Below are 15878 nucleotides of genomic sequence, written 5' to 3'. Positions count from 1 at the left end.
CTCACTCCCCCACCCTCCTCTCCTTCCCACTCCCCCACCTCCTCTCCTTCCCACTCCCCTCCTCTCCTTCCTCACTCCCCCACCATCCACGCCTTCCTACTCTCCCCCACCTCTCCATCCTCCACTCCCCCACTCCTCTCTTCCTCCTCCCCACTCCTCTCCTTCCTCACTCCCCCACCTCTCCTTCTCACTCCCCCACCTCTCCTCCTCACATCCCTCTCCTTCCTCACTCCCCACCTCTCCACTCCTTCCTCACTCCCCCACCTCCACCTCTCCTACTCCTCACTCCCCCACCTCCTCCTCTCCTTCCTCATTCCCCACCTCCTCTCCTTCCTCACCTCCCCTCCTCCTCTCCTTCCTCACTCCCCCTCCACTCCTCTCCTTCCTCACTCCCCCCACCTCCTCTCCTTCCTCACTCCCCCACCTCCTCTCCTTCCGCACTCCCCTTCCTCACTCCCCCCTCCTCTCCTTCCTCACTTCCCCGCCTCCTCTCCTTCCTCACTCCCCCCACCTCACTCTCTTCCTCACTCCCCTCCTCCTCTCCTTCCTCACTCCCCTTCCTCACTCCACCCCGCCTCCTCCTCACTCCTCCACCTCCTCTCCCTCTCCTCTCTCCTTCCTCACTCCCCCACCTCCTCTCCTTCCTCACTCCCCCACCTCTCCTCCTCCTCTCCCCTCACTCCCCCCCTCTCCCTTCCTCACTCCCTCCTCTCTTCCTCACTCCCCACCTCCTCTCCTTCCTCACTCCCCACCTCCCCTTCCTCACTCCCCTTCTCCTCACCTCTCCCCTCCCCCACCTCCACTCCTCACGCACTCCCTCCTCACTCCTCGCCTCCTCTCCTTCCTCATCCCCCACCTCCTCTCTTTCCTCACTCCCTCCTCCTCTTCCTCCACTTCCCCCACTTCCTCTCCTTCCTCACTCCCCCACCTCCTCTCCTTCCGCACTCCCCTTCCTCACTCCCCCACCTCCTCTCCTTCCTCACCTCCCCCACCTCCTCTCCTTCCTCACTCCCCTTCCTGCTCTCCTTCCTCACTCCCCCCCTCCTCTCCTCCGCACCCCCCACCTCCTCTCCTTCCTCACTCCCCCACCTCCTCTCCTTCCTCACTCCCCCACCTCCTCTCCTTCCTCACTCCCCCACCTCCTCTCCTTCCTCACTCCCCACCTCCTCTCCTTCCTCACTCCCCCCCTCCTCTCCTTCCTCACTCCCCCACCTCCTCTCCTTCCTCACTCCCCCACCTCCTCTCCTTCCTCACTCCCCCACCTCCTCCCTTCTCACTCCCCCCCTCCTCTCCTTCCTCACTCCCCGCCTCCTCTCCTTCCTCACTCCCCTTCCTCCTCTCCTCCTCACTCCCCCACCTCCTCTCTTCCTCACTCCCCCACCACGGGTTCAGGTTTAAGAGGATGGAATCTGGACACTTTCTGCTCTTTGTGGGGCTCAACAACAACATTTATGTAACACCTTTAACGTAGGAAAGCTTTCCAGATGCTTCACAAATTTGACACCAAGCCACGTGAGATATTTGGGCAGGTGACCATAAGCTTGGTCAAAGAGGTAGGTTTTAAGGAACGTCTTAAAGGAGGAAGAGTGGCGGAGAGGTTTAGACAGGGAATTCCCAGAGCTTAGGGCCCAGGCAGCTGAAGGCACGGCCACCAATGATGGAGCGATTAAAGTCGGCGATGTGACAGAGGCCCGAGTTGGAGCAGTGCAGAGATCTCGGGGCTGGAGGAGGTTACAGAGATAAGGAGGATTTGAAATGAAGGATTTGAGGCATCAGGAGAGCATTTTATGGGCTGGGGGGAGAAGATGAGGTCCATCAAGAAGTTATTGATGCCAAGCCTGGGTCTTAAAGCCTGTCCTTTGTAGGAGGGAGGGGCGGACTGAGGGAGGGGAGGAGTCCCACAGTGCTGAGGGAGGGGAGGAGTCCCACAGTGCTGAGGGAGGGGAGACTGAGGGTGGGGAGGAGTCCCACAGTGCTGAGGGTGGGGAGGAGTCCCACAGTGCTGAGGGTGGGGCAGGAGTCCCACAGTGCTGAGGGAGGGGAGGCTCAGGGAGGGAGGAGTCCCGCAGTGCTGAGGGAGGGGAGGCTGAGGGAGGGAGGAGTCCCACAGCGTTGAGGAAGGGAGACTGAGGGAGGGGAGGAGTCCCACAGTGCTGAGGGAGGGGAGGCGTCTCACAGTGCTGAGGGAGGGGAGGAGGGTCTCACAATGCTGAGGGAGGGGAGGAATCCCACAGTGCTGAGGGAGGGGAGGAGTCTCACAATGCTGAGGGAGGGGAGGAATCCCACAGTGCTGAGGGAGGGGAGGAGTCTCACAATGCTGAGGGAGGGGAGGAATCCCACAGTGCTGAGGGAGGGGAGGAATCCCACAGTGCTGAGGGAGGGGAGGAGTCTCACAATGCTGAGGGAGGGGAGGAATCCCACAGTGCTGAGGGAGGGGAGGAGTCTCACAATGCTGAGGGAGGGGAGGAATCCCACAGTGCTGAGGGAGGGGAGGAATCCCACAGTGCTGAGGGAGGGGAGGAATCCCACAGTGCTGAGGGAGGGGAGGAATCCCACAGTGCCGAGGGAGGGGAGGAATCCCACAGTGCTGAGGGAGGGGAGGAATCCCACAGTGCTGAGGGAGGGGAGGAATCCCACAGTGCTGAGGGAGGGGAGGAATCCCACAGTGCTGAGGGAGGGGAGGAATCCCACAGTGCTGAGGGAGGGGAGGAATCCCACAGTGCTGAGGGAGGGGAGGAATCCACAGTGCTGAGGGAGGGGAGGAATCCCACAGTGCTGAGGGAGGGGAGGAATCCCACAGTGCTGAGGGAGGGGAGGAGTCTCACAGTGCTGAGGGAGGGGAGGAGTCTCACAATGCTGAGGGAGGGGAGGAGTCCCACAGTGCTGAGGGAGGGGGAGGAATCCCACAGTGCTGAGGGAGGGGAGGAATCCCACAGTGCTGAGGGAGGGAGGAATCCCACAGTGCTGAGGGAGGGGAGGAATCCCACAGTGCTGAGGGAGGGGAGGAATCCCACAGTGCTGAGGGAGGGGAGGAGTCTCACAGTGCTGAGGGAGGGGAGGAGTCTCACAATGCTGAGGGAGGGGAGGAGTCCCACAGTGCTGAGGGAGGGGAGGAATCCCACAGTGCTGAGGGAGGGAGGAATCCCACAGTGCTGAGGGAGGGGAGGAATCTCACAGTGCTGAGGGATGGGAGGAGTCTCACAATGCTGAGGGAGGGGAGGAGTCCCACAGTGCTGAGGGAGGGGAGACTGAGGGAGGGGAGAGTCCCACAGTGCTGAGGGAGGGGAGACTGAGGGAGGGGGAGGAGTCCCACAGTGCTGAGGGAGGGGAGACTGAGGGAGGGGAGGAGTCCCACAGTGCTGAGGGAGGGGAGACTGAGGGAGGGGAGGAGTCCCACAGTGCTGAAGGAGGGGAGACTGAGGAGGGGAGGAGTCCCACAGTGCTGAGGGAGGGGAGACTGAGGGAGGGGAGGAATCCCACAGTGCTGAGGGAGGGAGGAATCCCACAGTGCTGAAGGGAGGGGAGGAATCCCACAGTGCTGAGGGAGGGGAGGAATCCCACAGTGCTGAGGGAGGGGAGGAATCCACAGTGCTGATTAGGGGCAACTGAGGGAGGGGAGGAGATGGTGTGAGGAGTCTCGATTTCAACAGTGGATGCTGGGAGGGGGAAGAGTGAGTGTGACGGGTTGGGGAATTGGAATTGAGGAGAGAGGATGGTTCAGGGGCACATTGCGATGGGGGTGGGGGGGATGAGCTCCATAGATTTTGAGGTCCAGGAGGGGGTTGAGGTGGGGAGTCGGAGAGGAAGAGCTTTCCTGAGCCCGTCAACAATTAGGTCACGGGGAACCGCCGGAAAATGGTCGAACAATCCGTTTGCTTTTGCGCATGGAGAAACGGGCAATGCCCTCGAGCACCCGCTATCGCTGTTGGGAAGTAAGTCAGCCGCATCCCTCGCACGCCTTACATACTCATCGCTCGTGGGTCGTTAATGGATGCCTCGTCCGTGCAACCGAGGAGCAGACACCAAGGGGCAGGTTGGCACTGTATTAGACACCCGGGCCCCCCTCACCCTTCTCCTTGCTGGTTGGCTGTAGCTGAATCACTTCCTCTCAGAACCTGGGGGGGGGGGGTGATATCACAGTGCCTTTTAAGCCTCACTTCCTGTCACACACGTGTCATAAAGGAGTCACCCCTCCCCCACACTATGTCATGGTGGGGGGGGAGGTTTCATTGGTTGTTTCTCTGGTAACCACCAATCATATCTCAGGAAATGTAGGCTTTCAAGCTATGGTTCGCGGTGGGAGCGGTTCTTGAGAGAGTGACATTTCTGACTGGGTGACTGGAGCTGGGCCCAGTCCTCAAGGTGGGGTCACAGAATCACATTCCCAGCTTCATATTCCCAACATCACATTCCTGGCTTCACATTCCCAGCTTCACATTCACAACTTCACATTCACAACATCACATCCCCAGCAGCAAACTCACGGCATCACATTTCCTGCATTACATTCCCAGCCTCACGTTCCCTAGATCACATTCCCAACATCACGCTCCCAACATCACATTCCTGGCATTACATTCTTAGCGTCACGTTCCCAGCATCACATTCCCGACATCACACTCCCAACATCATACTACCGGCGTCACATTCTTTGCATCACATTCCTGGTGTCACATTCCTGGAGCAACATTCCTGGCATCACAGTCCATGGGGGAAGAACAAGAGCAGGGAGGGAGAGGGGCCATTGGGACTGAGGGAGAGAGAGGGGCCATTGGGACTTTATTTAAAAAATTCATTCAGGGGATGTGGGCGTCGCTGGCTAGGCCAGCATTTATTGCCCATACCTAACTGCCTTTGAGAATGTGGTGGTGAGCCGCCTACTTGAACTGTTGCAGTCCTTGTGGTGAAGGTACTCCCACAGTGCTGACTTTGTCATAGCGGTTTGTTACAACTGAGCGGCTCGCTAGGCCATTTCGGAGGGCAGTTAAGAGTCAACCACATTGCTGCGGGTCTGGCGTCACATATAAGCCAGACCGGGTAAGAGAGCAGTAATTGGGACTGAGGGAGCAAGAGAGGCTATGGTGGGCTGGAGAGGCAGGGAGTTCTGCAATGGCAGGGTGGCGGGAAAACTGGAGCAGTGTTGGTGGGAAGACAAGAGAGGCCGCAATCAGCAGGGAGAGGCCAAAGGCTTCCTTTAGGGCCCATGGGTGGTGGGGTGGGGAAGCACTCCTGCTCCCCCTGGCTCGCAAGGAGCGCCAGGAAAGACACTCTCACCTTGTGGACCCGGCATCTCACGATTCCCTTTCACTACCGGTTTTCCCGGCACCCCGCCCCCCCCCCCCCCCCCCCCTCCTGGAATTTTAAACTGGGCTCCCGGTTGCACTGTGGAAGCTGGATTCAAAGATGTTAATGAAATCTCCCGTCTCTCCACAGTGGGAAACTCGGTGTCCCCAATACCCGCCATTAAAAAGGCGGTGGGAGCGCGTATGGTGCATTTGGGGGGGGCCGCATTCCTCGTATTCAAGTCTTTATCCCGCACGCCCCCCCCCCCCCCAAACCGACCCTCTCCCGCCCATCATTCTGGTGGTGGAGGGCACGGGTTGATATCGAGGCGAAGGACTCACCAATTCTGGCTGGGACCCCCCGGGGGGTGGGTGTGGTGACCTGCTATCGGCCGGTGACCTCTGCGACACTCCCAAGGTCGAACGACAGTCAGCTCCGGATGCCGGTCTGAGCCAGTTGAGTCGGGAAGTAAAGATGCAACAGGAAGCTGACAGTATCAGCAGGAAGTGGGGAAGGTTCCGCAGTGGGTGCGATCTGCCACAAAAAAAATAACGTTCCAGAGTTACCACATCGCTTTGCTCCATTTTTCTTGCCCTCCCTTCTCCATACTGAATTCACAGTGCAGAAACAGGCCATTCGGCCCAACAGGTCCGTGCCGGTGTTTATGTTCCACACGAACCTCCCACCCTTCTTCATCTCACCCTGTCAACATCTCCTTCTATTTCTTTCTCCCTTCTGTACTTATCCAGCTTCCCCTTAAAGGAATCTACGCTCTTCGCCTCAATCGCTCCCTGTGATAGCAAGTTCCACATACTCACCACTCTCTGGGTAAAGAAGTTTCTCCTGAATTCACTATTGGATTTATTAGTGACTATCGTATACTTATGGCCCCTAGTTTTGGTGTCCCCCACAAGCGGAAACACCTTCTCTACGTCTACCCTATCGAGCTCTGTAATACACATGGGTAGAACAAGTGAAGGACCGATACGATGAGTTGCCCTCATACCTCCGCCCTTCCCACTGTCCAGGGCCCCAAACACCCCTTCCAGGTGAAACAGCGATTTACTTGTACTTCTTGCAATCTAGTATACTGTATTCGCTGCTCACGGTGCGGTCTCCTCTACATTGGGGCGACCAAACACAGATTGGGTGACCGCTTTGCGGAACACCTCCGTTCTGTCTATAAGGGGGACCCCCGAGCTTCTGGTCGCCTGTCACTTTAATTCTCCGCTCCACTTCCACTCAGACCTCACCATCCTCGACCTCTGGCATTGTTCCACGGAAGCTCAGTGTAAGCTCGAGGAACAGCACCTCATCTTTCGATTAGGCACTTTACAGCCTTCCGGACTCAACATAGAATTCAACAATTTCAAATCATAACCTCGGTCCCTATCGTATATATATTTTTTTATCCACACCTTTAGTTTGTGTCTTTTCTTCTCTCCCACATGGCAGCTGTCCTTCGTTCTGCCAGCGCAATTCACACTTCATCTAGAGCCATCCTTTGTTCCTTAACCTGCCCCACTACCACCTCCTCTCGCCTTGAATATCTCTCAATGTCTCTTAACCTCTCCTGCCTTCTATCCTATCACAGACCTTCCCTTTTGTTCTTTCATCCCCTCCCCCCTTTCCCAGCCCCTAAACTTGCTTAAAAATCTGTTCCATTTCCTGCTTTTTTCCAGTTCTGACGAAAGGTCATCGACCTGAAACGTTAACTCTGTTTCTCTCTTCACAGATGCTGCCTGACCTGCTGAGTACCTCCAGCATTTTCTGTTTTTATTTCGGATTTCCAGCATCTGCAGTATTCTCTTTTTGTATGAGTTGCTAAGTCCATGTGCTTGCTTTGAGGCCAGAGCGAACTGAGCATGCTCATACCAAACCATGTGATAAACCATGTGATAATACGTACACTGCTTTCCCCTTAAAAAAATCTATGTATTCCCCTCTCAAATACTACAAAACTATGGCCCCACCTTTCCCAGCATTACATGTACCACATAACAAAAACTCCTGGCTTTTTTTCTTCTAAATGAACTACAAATCCAGTTTAATAACAGGTTTGTGGAGCCTTCCTGATCTCCTGACAGCATGTAAGAAATCACACAACACCAGGTTATAGTCCAACAGCTTTATATGAAATCACAAGCTTTCGGAGCGCTGCTCCTTCGTCAGGTGAAGTGGAGCGATGCATAAAACCAATTTTCGGGCTGTTTTATTTTGGTTCCCAACTCCAAGGTGATCCTGTTTCTATCGCAGACTTGTTTGAACCTGGCATTTCAAACAAGAGAGACTACAAAATGCTGTGGTACAGAGGGATCTGGGGGTCCTCGTACATGAAACACAAAAAGTTAGCATAGAAACATAGAAGATAGGAGCAGGAGTAGGCCATTCGGCCCTTCGAGCCTGCTCCGCCATTCAATGAGATCATGGCTGATCATCCAAATTCAGTACCCGGTCCCTGCCTTCTCCCCATATCCCTTGATCCCTTTAGCCTTAAGAAATATATCCAACTCTTTTTTGAATATATTTAATGAACTGGCCTCCACCGCCCTCTGTGGTAGAGAATTCCACAGGTTCACCACTCTCTGGGTGAAGAAATTCCTCCTCATCTCTGTCGTAAATGTCTTACCCCTTATTCTTAGACTATGACCCCTGGTTCTGGACTCCCCGGCCATCATAAACATCCTTCCTGCATCTAGTCTGTCCAGGCCTGACAGAATTTTATAAGTTTCGATGAGATCCCTTCTCAATCTTCTAAACTCCAGTGAGTATAAGCCCAATCGACACAATCTCTCCTCATACGTCATTCCTGCCATCCCAGGCATCAGCCTGGTGAATCTTCGCTGCACTCCTTCCGTGGCAAGAACATCCTTCCTCAGGTAAGGCAACCAAAACTGCACACAGTACTCAAGGTGCGTTCTCACCAAGGCCCTGTACAACTGTAGCAAGACATCCTTGTTCCTGTACTCGAACCCTCTTGCTATGAAGGCCAACATACCATTTGCCTTCTTAACCGCCTGCTGCACCTGCATACTTACCTTCAGCGACTGGTGCACAAGAACACCCAGGTCTCTTTGCACTTCCCCTTCTCCCAATCTATTGCCATTCATATAATAATCTGCCTTCCTGTTTTTGCCACCAAAGTGGATAACCTCACATTTATCCACATTATAGTGCATTTGCCATGTTTCTGCCCAATCACCCAATCTGTCCAAATCGTACTGGAGTTTCACGACATCCTCCTCACAGCTTACCCTCTCACCCAGCTTTGTGTCGTCTGCAAATTTGGAGATATTACATCCAATTCCCTCGTCCAGATCATTAATATATATTGTGAACAGCTGGGGTCCTAGGACCGATCCTTGCGGTACCCCACTAGTCACTGCCTGCCACTCGGAAAACGACCCGTTTATTCCAACTCTTTGCTTTCTGTCCGCCAACCAGTTCTCTATCCAAGTCAATACCTTGCCCCCAATCCCATGTGCCTTAATTTTGCACGCTAATCTCTTATGTGGGACCTTATCGAAAGCCTTCTGAAAGTCCAAATACACCACATCCACTGGTTCTCCCTTATCTATTTTACCAGTTACATCCTCAAAAAATTCCAGTAGATTAGTCAAGCATGATTTACCTTTTGTAAATCCATGTTGACTTTGTCCGATCCTGTCACTGCTTACCAAGTGCTCTGCTATTACATCTTTTATAATAGATTCTAGCATTTTCCCCACTACCGATGTCAGGCTTACCGGTCTATAATTCCCCGCTTTTTCTCGACCACCTTTTTTGCATAGTGGGGTAACATTAGCTACCCTCCAATCCATGGGTACTGTTCCAGAGTCTATCGAGTTCTGGAAGATGACCAGCAATGCATCTACTATTTCCAGGGCCACTTCCTTAAGTACCCTGGGATGTAGATTATCAGGCCCTGGGGATTTATCGGCCTTTAGTCCCATCAATTTTCCTAACACCATTTCCCTACAAATACTGATTTCTTTCAGTTCCACCCTTTCATCAGGCCCTATGTTCCCCGGCATCTCTGGGAGGTTATTTGTGTCCTCCTTTGTGAAGACAGAACCAAAGTATGAATTTAGTTGGTCTGCCATTTCTTTGTTTCCCATTATAAATTCCCCTGATTCTGACTGTAAGGGACCTACGCTCGACTTCACCAATCTTTTTCTCTTCACATATCTATAAAAGCTTTTACAGTCAGTTTTTATGTTCCCTGATAGCTTACTCTCATATTCTATTTTCCCTTTCTTAATTAATCCCTTTGTCCTCCTTTGTTGAATCCTAAACTGCTCCCAATCCTCAGGATTATTGCTTTTTCTGGCCAATTTATATGTCGTCTCCTTGGATCTTATGCTATCCCTAATTTCCCTTGTTAGCCACGGTTGAGTCACCTTTTTTGTTTTATTTTTATGCCAAACTGGGATGAACAAATTCTGTAGCTCATCCATTCGGTCTTTGAATGTTTGCCATTGCCTATCCACCGTCAACCCTTTGAGTGACATTCCCCAATCAATCCTACCCAACTCGCTCCTCAGACCATCGTAGTTTCCTTTATTTAAATTGAGGACCCTAGTTTCTGAGTCAACTACTTCATTCTCCATCTTAATGAAGAATTCGATCATATTATGATCGCTCAGACCCAAGGGGCCTCGTACAACAAAATTGCTAATTAATCCTTTGTCGTTACATAATACCCAGTCTAAGATGGCCTGATCTCTGGTTGGTTCCTCGACATATTGGTCCAGGAAACCATCCCGTAAACACTCCAGGAATTCCTCCTCCACAGTATTGTTACTGATTTGGTTGGCCCAATCTATATGTAGATTAAAGTCACCCATGATGACTGCTGTGCCCTTATTGCACGCTTCTTTAATTTCCCTTTTAATGCCATCCCCAACCTCCGCCTTACTGTTGGGAGGTCTATATACCACTCCCACTAATGTTTTTTTTCCCTTAGTATTTCTCAATTCTACCCATACAGATTCCACATCATCAGAGCTAATATCCTTCATTACAATTGTATTAATCCCTTCTTTAACCAGTAATGCTACCCCACCTCCCTTTCCTTTTTGCCTATCTTTCCTGAATATCGAATACCCCTGGATGTTGAGTTCCCAGTCTTGGCCATCCTTGATCCACTTTTCCGTAATCCCAACCAAATCATATTCGTTTACCTCTATTTGCGCAGCCAATTCGTCCACCTTATTACAAATGCTCCTCGCATTAAGATACAAAGCCTTCAGGCTTGTTTTTTTAATGCTCTTAGACCTATTAGAGTTATTATTTACTGTGGCCACGTTTGATTTAAACCGTTGATTTCTCTGACTGCCACTTTTGTTTTTCTCCTTCCTATCTTTTGCTTTTATCCCTGTTTCCCTTTCCTCTGTCTCCCTGCTCAGGTTCCCAACCCCCTGCCATTTTAGTTTAAACCCCCCCGAACAGTGCTGGCAAACCTCCCCGCAAGGATATTTGTCCCGCTCTGGTTCAGGTGCAACCCGTCCGACTTGTACAAGTCCCACCTTTCCCAGAAGCAGGCCCAGTGATCCAGGAAACTAAAGCCCTCCCTCCTGCACCAACTCTTTAGCCACGCATTCATCTGCTCTATCCTCCTATTCCTATACTCACTAGCACGTGGCACCGGGAGTAATCCAGAGATTACAACCTTTGAGGTCCTGCTCTTTAATCTGCTACCTAGCTCCCTAAATTCTTCCTGCAGGACCTCATCCCTCTTCCTACCCATGTCATTGGTCCCAATGTGAACCACGACCTCTGACTGTTCACCCTCCCCCTTCAGAATGCCCTGCAGCCGTTCAGTGACATCCTTGACCCTGGCACCAGGGAGGCAACAAACCATCCTGGAGTCACGTCTACGGCCACAGAAATGCCTATCTGTACCCCTTACGATAGAATCCCCTACCACTATTGCTCTCCCACTCTTTTTCCTCCCTTCCTGAGCAGCAGAAGCACCCCTGGTGCCAGGAAGTTGGCTGCTGCTGCCTTCCTCTGGTAAGTCATCCCCCTCAACAGTATCCAAATCGGGTACAGCAAGTAATTAGGAAGGCAAATGGAATGTTGGCCTTTATTGCAAGGGGTATGGAGTATAAAAGCAGGGATGTCCTGCTACAACTGTACACGCCTTGAGTACATGGTTGAATTCCAAATTCAGTTGAAGGGTGAGAGAGTTGGATCTCAAACCAGCGTACTAAGCTTAAATAAAGGAGACTATGAAGGTATGAGAGCAGAGTTGACTAAAGTGGACTGGGAAAATAGATTAAGGTGTAAGACGGTACAGGAGCAGTGGTGTACATGCAAGGAGATATTTCACAACTTTCAAGAAAAATATATTCCACTGAGGAAAAAGGGGTGTAAAAGAAAAGACAGCCATCCGTGGCTAAGTAAAGTAATAAAGGATAGTATCCGACTGAAAACAAGGGCATATAAAGTAGCCAAATCCAGTGGGAGGATAGAAGATTGGGAAGCATTTAAAAGCCAGCAAAGAATAACTAAAATATTAATTAAGAAAGGGAAGATAGATTATGAAAGTAAACTAGCAAAAAATATAAAAACAGATAGCAAGAGTTTCTACAGTTATATAAAAAGAAAAAGGGTGGCTAAAGTGAATGTTGGTCTCTTAGAGGACGAAACCGGGAAATTAGTAGTGGGGAACATGGAGATGGCAAATACGCTGAACAAATATTTTGCATCAGTCTTTACAGTAGAGGACACTAAAAATATCCCAACACTGGACAAACAGGGGGCTATGGGGGGGGAGGAGCTAAACATGATTAAAATCACTAAGGAGATGGTACTCGGTAAGATAATGGGACTTAAGTCAAATAAATCCCTTGGACCTGATGGCTTACATCCTAGGGTCTTGAGAGAAGTAGCGGTAGGGATTGCGGATGCATTGGTGGTAATTTTCCAAAACTCCCTGGATTCAGGAAAGGTCCCAGCAGATTGGAAAACTGCTAATGTAACACCCTTATTTAAAAAGGGAGGTAGACAAAAGGCTGGAAACTATAGACCAGTTAGCGTAACATCTGTGGTTGATAAAATGTTGGAGTCCATTATTAAGGAAGCAGTAACAGGACATTTGGATAAGCATAATTTAATCGGACAGAGTCAGCATGGTTTTATGAAGGGAAAGTCATGTTTGACAAATTTGCTCGAATTCTTTGAGGACGTAGCAAACAGGGTGGATAAAGGGGAACCAGTGGAAGTGTATTTGGACTTCCAAAAGGCATTTGACAAGGTGCCACACAGAAGATTACTGCACAAGATAAAAAATCACGGGATTGGGGGTAATATACTGGCATGGGTGGAAGATTGGCTATCTAACAGAAAACAGAGAGTTGGGATAAATGGTTCATTCTCGGGTTGGCAATCAGTAACTAGTGATGTTCCGCAGGGGTCAGTGCTGGGACCCCAACTCTTTACAATCTATATTAACGATTTGGAGGAGGGGACCAAGTGCAACGTATCCAAGTTTGCCGACGATACAAAGATGGGAGGGAAAGCAGTGAGTGAGGAGGACATAAATAACCTGCAAAAGGACATAGACAGGCTAAGTGAGTGGGCAGAGATTTGGCAGATGGAATATAATGTTGGAAAGTGTGAGGTTATGCACTTTGGCAGAAAAAATCAAAGAGCAAGTTATCTAAATGGAAAGAAACTGCAAAGTGCTACAGTACAAAGGGATCTGGGTGTCCTGGTGCATGAAACACAGAAGGTTAGTATGCAGGTACAGCAGGTGATCAGGAAGGCCAATGGAATCTTGGCTTTTATTGCAAGGGGGATGGAGTATAAAAGCAGGGAAGTCTTGCTTCAGTTATACAGGGTACTGGTGAGGCCACACCTGGAATACTGCGTGCAGTTTTGGTTTCCATATTTAAGAAAAGATATACTTGCTCTCGAGGTAGTTCAGAGAAGATTCACTCGGTTGATTCCGGAGATGAGGGGGTTGACTTATGAGGAAAGGTTGAGTCAGTTGGGCCTCTACTCATTGGAATTCAGAAGAATGAGAGGCGATCTTATCGAAACATATAAGATTGTGAGGGGGCTTGATCGGGTGGATGCGGGGAGGATGTTTCCACTGATGGGTGAGACTAGAACTAGGGGGCATAATCTTAGAATAAGGGGCTGCCATTTCAAAACTGAGATGAGAAACTTCTTCACTCAGAGGGTAGTAAATCTATGGAATTTGCTACCTCAGAGAGCTGTGGAAGCTGCGACATAAAATAAATTTAAAACGGAGATAGACAGTTTCCTAGCAGATAAGGGAATTAAGGGTTATGGGGAGAGGGCAGGGAAGTGGACGTGAGTCTAGGTTCGGATCAGCCATGATCCTATTGAATGACGGAGCAGGCCCGAGGGGCCGTATGGCCTACTCCTGCTCCTCCTACTTATGTTCTTATGAGTACTGCGTACAGTTTTGACCTCTACATTTAAGGAGGGATATACTTGTATTGGAGGCAGTTCAGAGATGATTCACTCGGTTGACTCCTGAGATGAAGGGGTTGTCTTATGAGGAAAGGTTGGGCCTATACTCATTGGAGTTTAGAAGAATGAGAGGGGATCTTATTGAAACATATAGGGGTAAAAATTGGGTGGCGCCCCGAAAAAGTTAGCACCCCTGCGGCCGATTTTCCCAGGTAGCGCCCCGAGAGGGAGGAGGGGTGCTACTGGAAGCGCACCGCGTCCCTCTTGGGGTGCTGCGAGCCAATATCGCGGTGCTATGTGCCGCAGTGTGTCGCGCCACCGTACTGCAGGCTTTCCTCCCCTTATTAAAGGGGAGGGGCCTGGCGCAGCGTGTCCCAGTGCCCAGCTGGGCCACCAGGGATCGGGAGTGCTGGCAAATGAGCCCGGCACTCAAGAGAGGTGCCGGGCTCACGGACAGCAGCCGGCACCCCACAGGGGGGCTTCACGGGGGCCTGGAACAGCAACGGGGGCAGGTGGTGGCAGGCGGCCAGCAACAAAAATGGCCGCCCGCCACCTCCCCTTTAACTAGTGCTGCCCCGGCCATAGCTTCCGGCGGTAAGTTTGGGGGGGGGGTCACCACCCAATATTACAGCCGGGGCACGAGCAGGGCGCTGCGCACGGCGATAACATCATCGCCGGCGGCGCCATGCAGCGCTAACTGTTAGCGCCACCGCTAAACTCCCGCTGAATTTCGCGGGAGGTGTTAGCGGTGCCGCGCCCAGGCGCTAGTTGATTTGCGCCCCGTTAGCGCCCTCTTAGGGCACTAACAGGAGGCACAAATCAACCGAATTTAGCCCCCATAAGTTTCTGAGGGGGCTTGACAGGGTAGATGCAGGGAGGATGTTTCCCCTCATCAGGGAATCTAGAACTAGGGGGCACAATTTCAGGATAAGGGGTCCCCCATTTAAAATGAATATGAGGAGGAATTTCTTCTCAGAGGGTCGTGAATCTTTGGAATTCTCTACCCCAGAGAGCTGTGGAGGCGGAGTCACTGAATATATTCAAGGCGGAGATAGACAGATATTTGAACTACAGGAGAGTCAAGGGTTATGGGGAGCAGGGCGGGGAAGTGGAGTTGAGGCCAAGATCAGATCAGCCATGATCTTATTGAATGGCAGAGCAGGCTCGAGGGGCCGAATGGCCCACTCCTGCTCCTATTTCTTATGTTCTTATGTGTGAAGGTCAGCCAGAATTCTATCTCGTAAAGAAGTAGGTACCACCACTCTGTTTCCCCATTTGATGCAACCTTGCGCACAATACAATTCAGTACGACGGTTATGCAATGGTTTCAGTTCTGTGTCCATACACTGATCAGTCCATCCATTCAAGGTGTTTTCATACACTCTTTTCAGTACTGAGTCCTGTTGAGTCTCATCTGCAATCTCAGTTGCATTCATGGGAAAGTCTTTGTCAACTGCACCCAGCGTGAATATAGCACCTTCACTCCCAACACATGAGTCCTCATGTGGCAACCTGGACAAGGCATCTGCGATTGCGTTTTGCTTTGAAGTGCGATATTCAATCGTGTAGTCATATTGTGACGACAACACTGCCCAACGTTGCATTCTTGATGCGGCCATTGCAGGGATGGAAGATTTGGGCCCCACTATTGCTAGGAACGGTTTGTGATCGGTTATCAGGGTAAACTTTCTGCCGATCAGGAATTGTTGGAATTTCTTGATTCCAAACACTAGGGCGAGTGCTTCCTTTTCAATTTGCTCTTTGTGAGGGTTCGCGATGCGAACACGATTGGTTTCTCTTGACCGTCATCCATTACGTAGCTTATGACAGCTCCCACACCATAACTGGAAGTATCACACGCTAACTTAAGCTCACGCTCTGTGTCATAGTGCACAAGTGGAGCATCATTAGAGAGACTTCTCTTAAAAGCGTTGTAAGCTTCCTGTTGCACTTTCGTCCACTTCCACTGGACATCCTTCTTGAGCTCATGCAATGGAGCTAACATGGTCACTAACTCAGGTAAGAAACGTGCATAGTACTGGACCATTCCAAGGAAAGATCTTAACTCAGACACGTTCTGTGGCTTTGGATCATTGATGACAGCATCAACCTTTTCCTTCACTGGTTGCAAGCCATTTGCATCAACT

At 51.0% G+C, this 15878-nt stretch overlaps 1 long non-coding RNA gene across 1 annotated transcript in view; it reads right to left on the bottom strand.

The window, feature by feature from the left end:
* Nucleotides 1-5625: 5625 nt before the first annotated feature.
* The window catches only part of LOC147119523 (uncharacterized), a 62223-nt gene continuing 51970 nt past the window's right edge, over nt 5626-15878 (bottom strand). Inside the window, exon 3 of the long non-coding RNA XR_015077829.1 lies at nt 5626-5817. This is a non-coding gene — a long non-coding RNA (uncharacterized LOC147119523). The remainder of the gene's footprint in view (nt 5818-15878) is intronic.

The sequence above is a fragment of the Somniosus microcephalus genome, chromosome 4, assembly GCF_052327205.1.
Source record: "Somniosus microcephalus isolate GS21.2 chromosome 4, FLI_Smic_1.0, whole genome shotgun sequence".
In the NCBI taxonomy this organism is placed as follows: Eukaryota; Metazoa; Chordata; class Chondrichthyes; order Squaliformes; family Somniosidae; genus Somniosus; species Somniosus microcephalus.
Note: the sequence above shows the minus strand (reverse complement) of the source record. Positions and strands in the feature narration are given on the sequence as shown.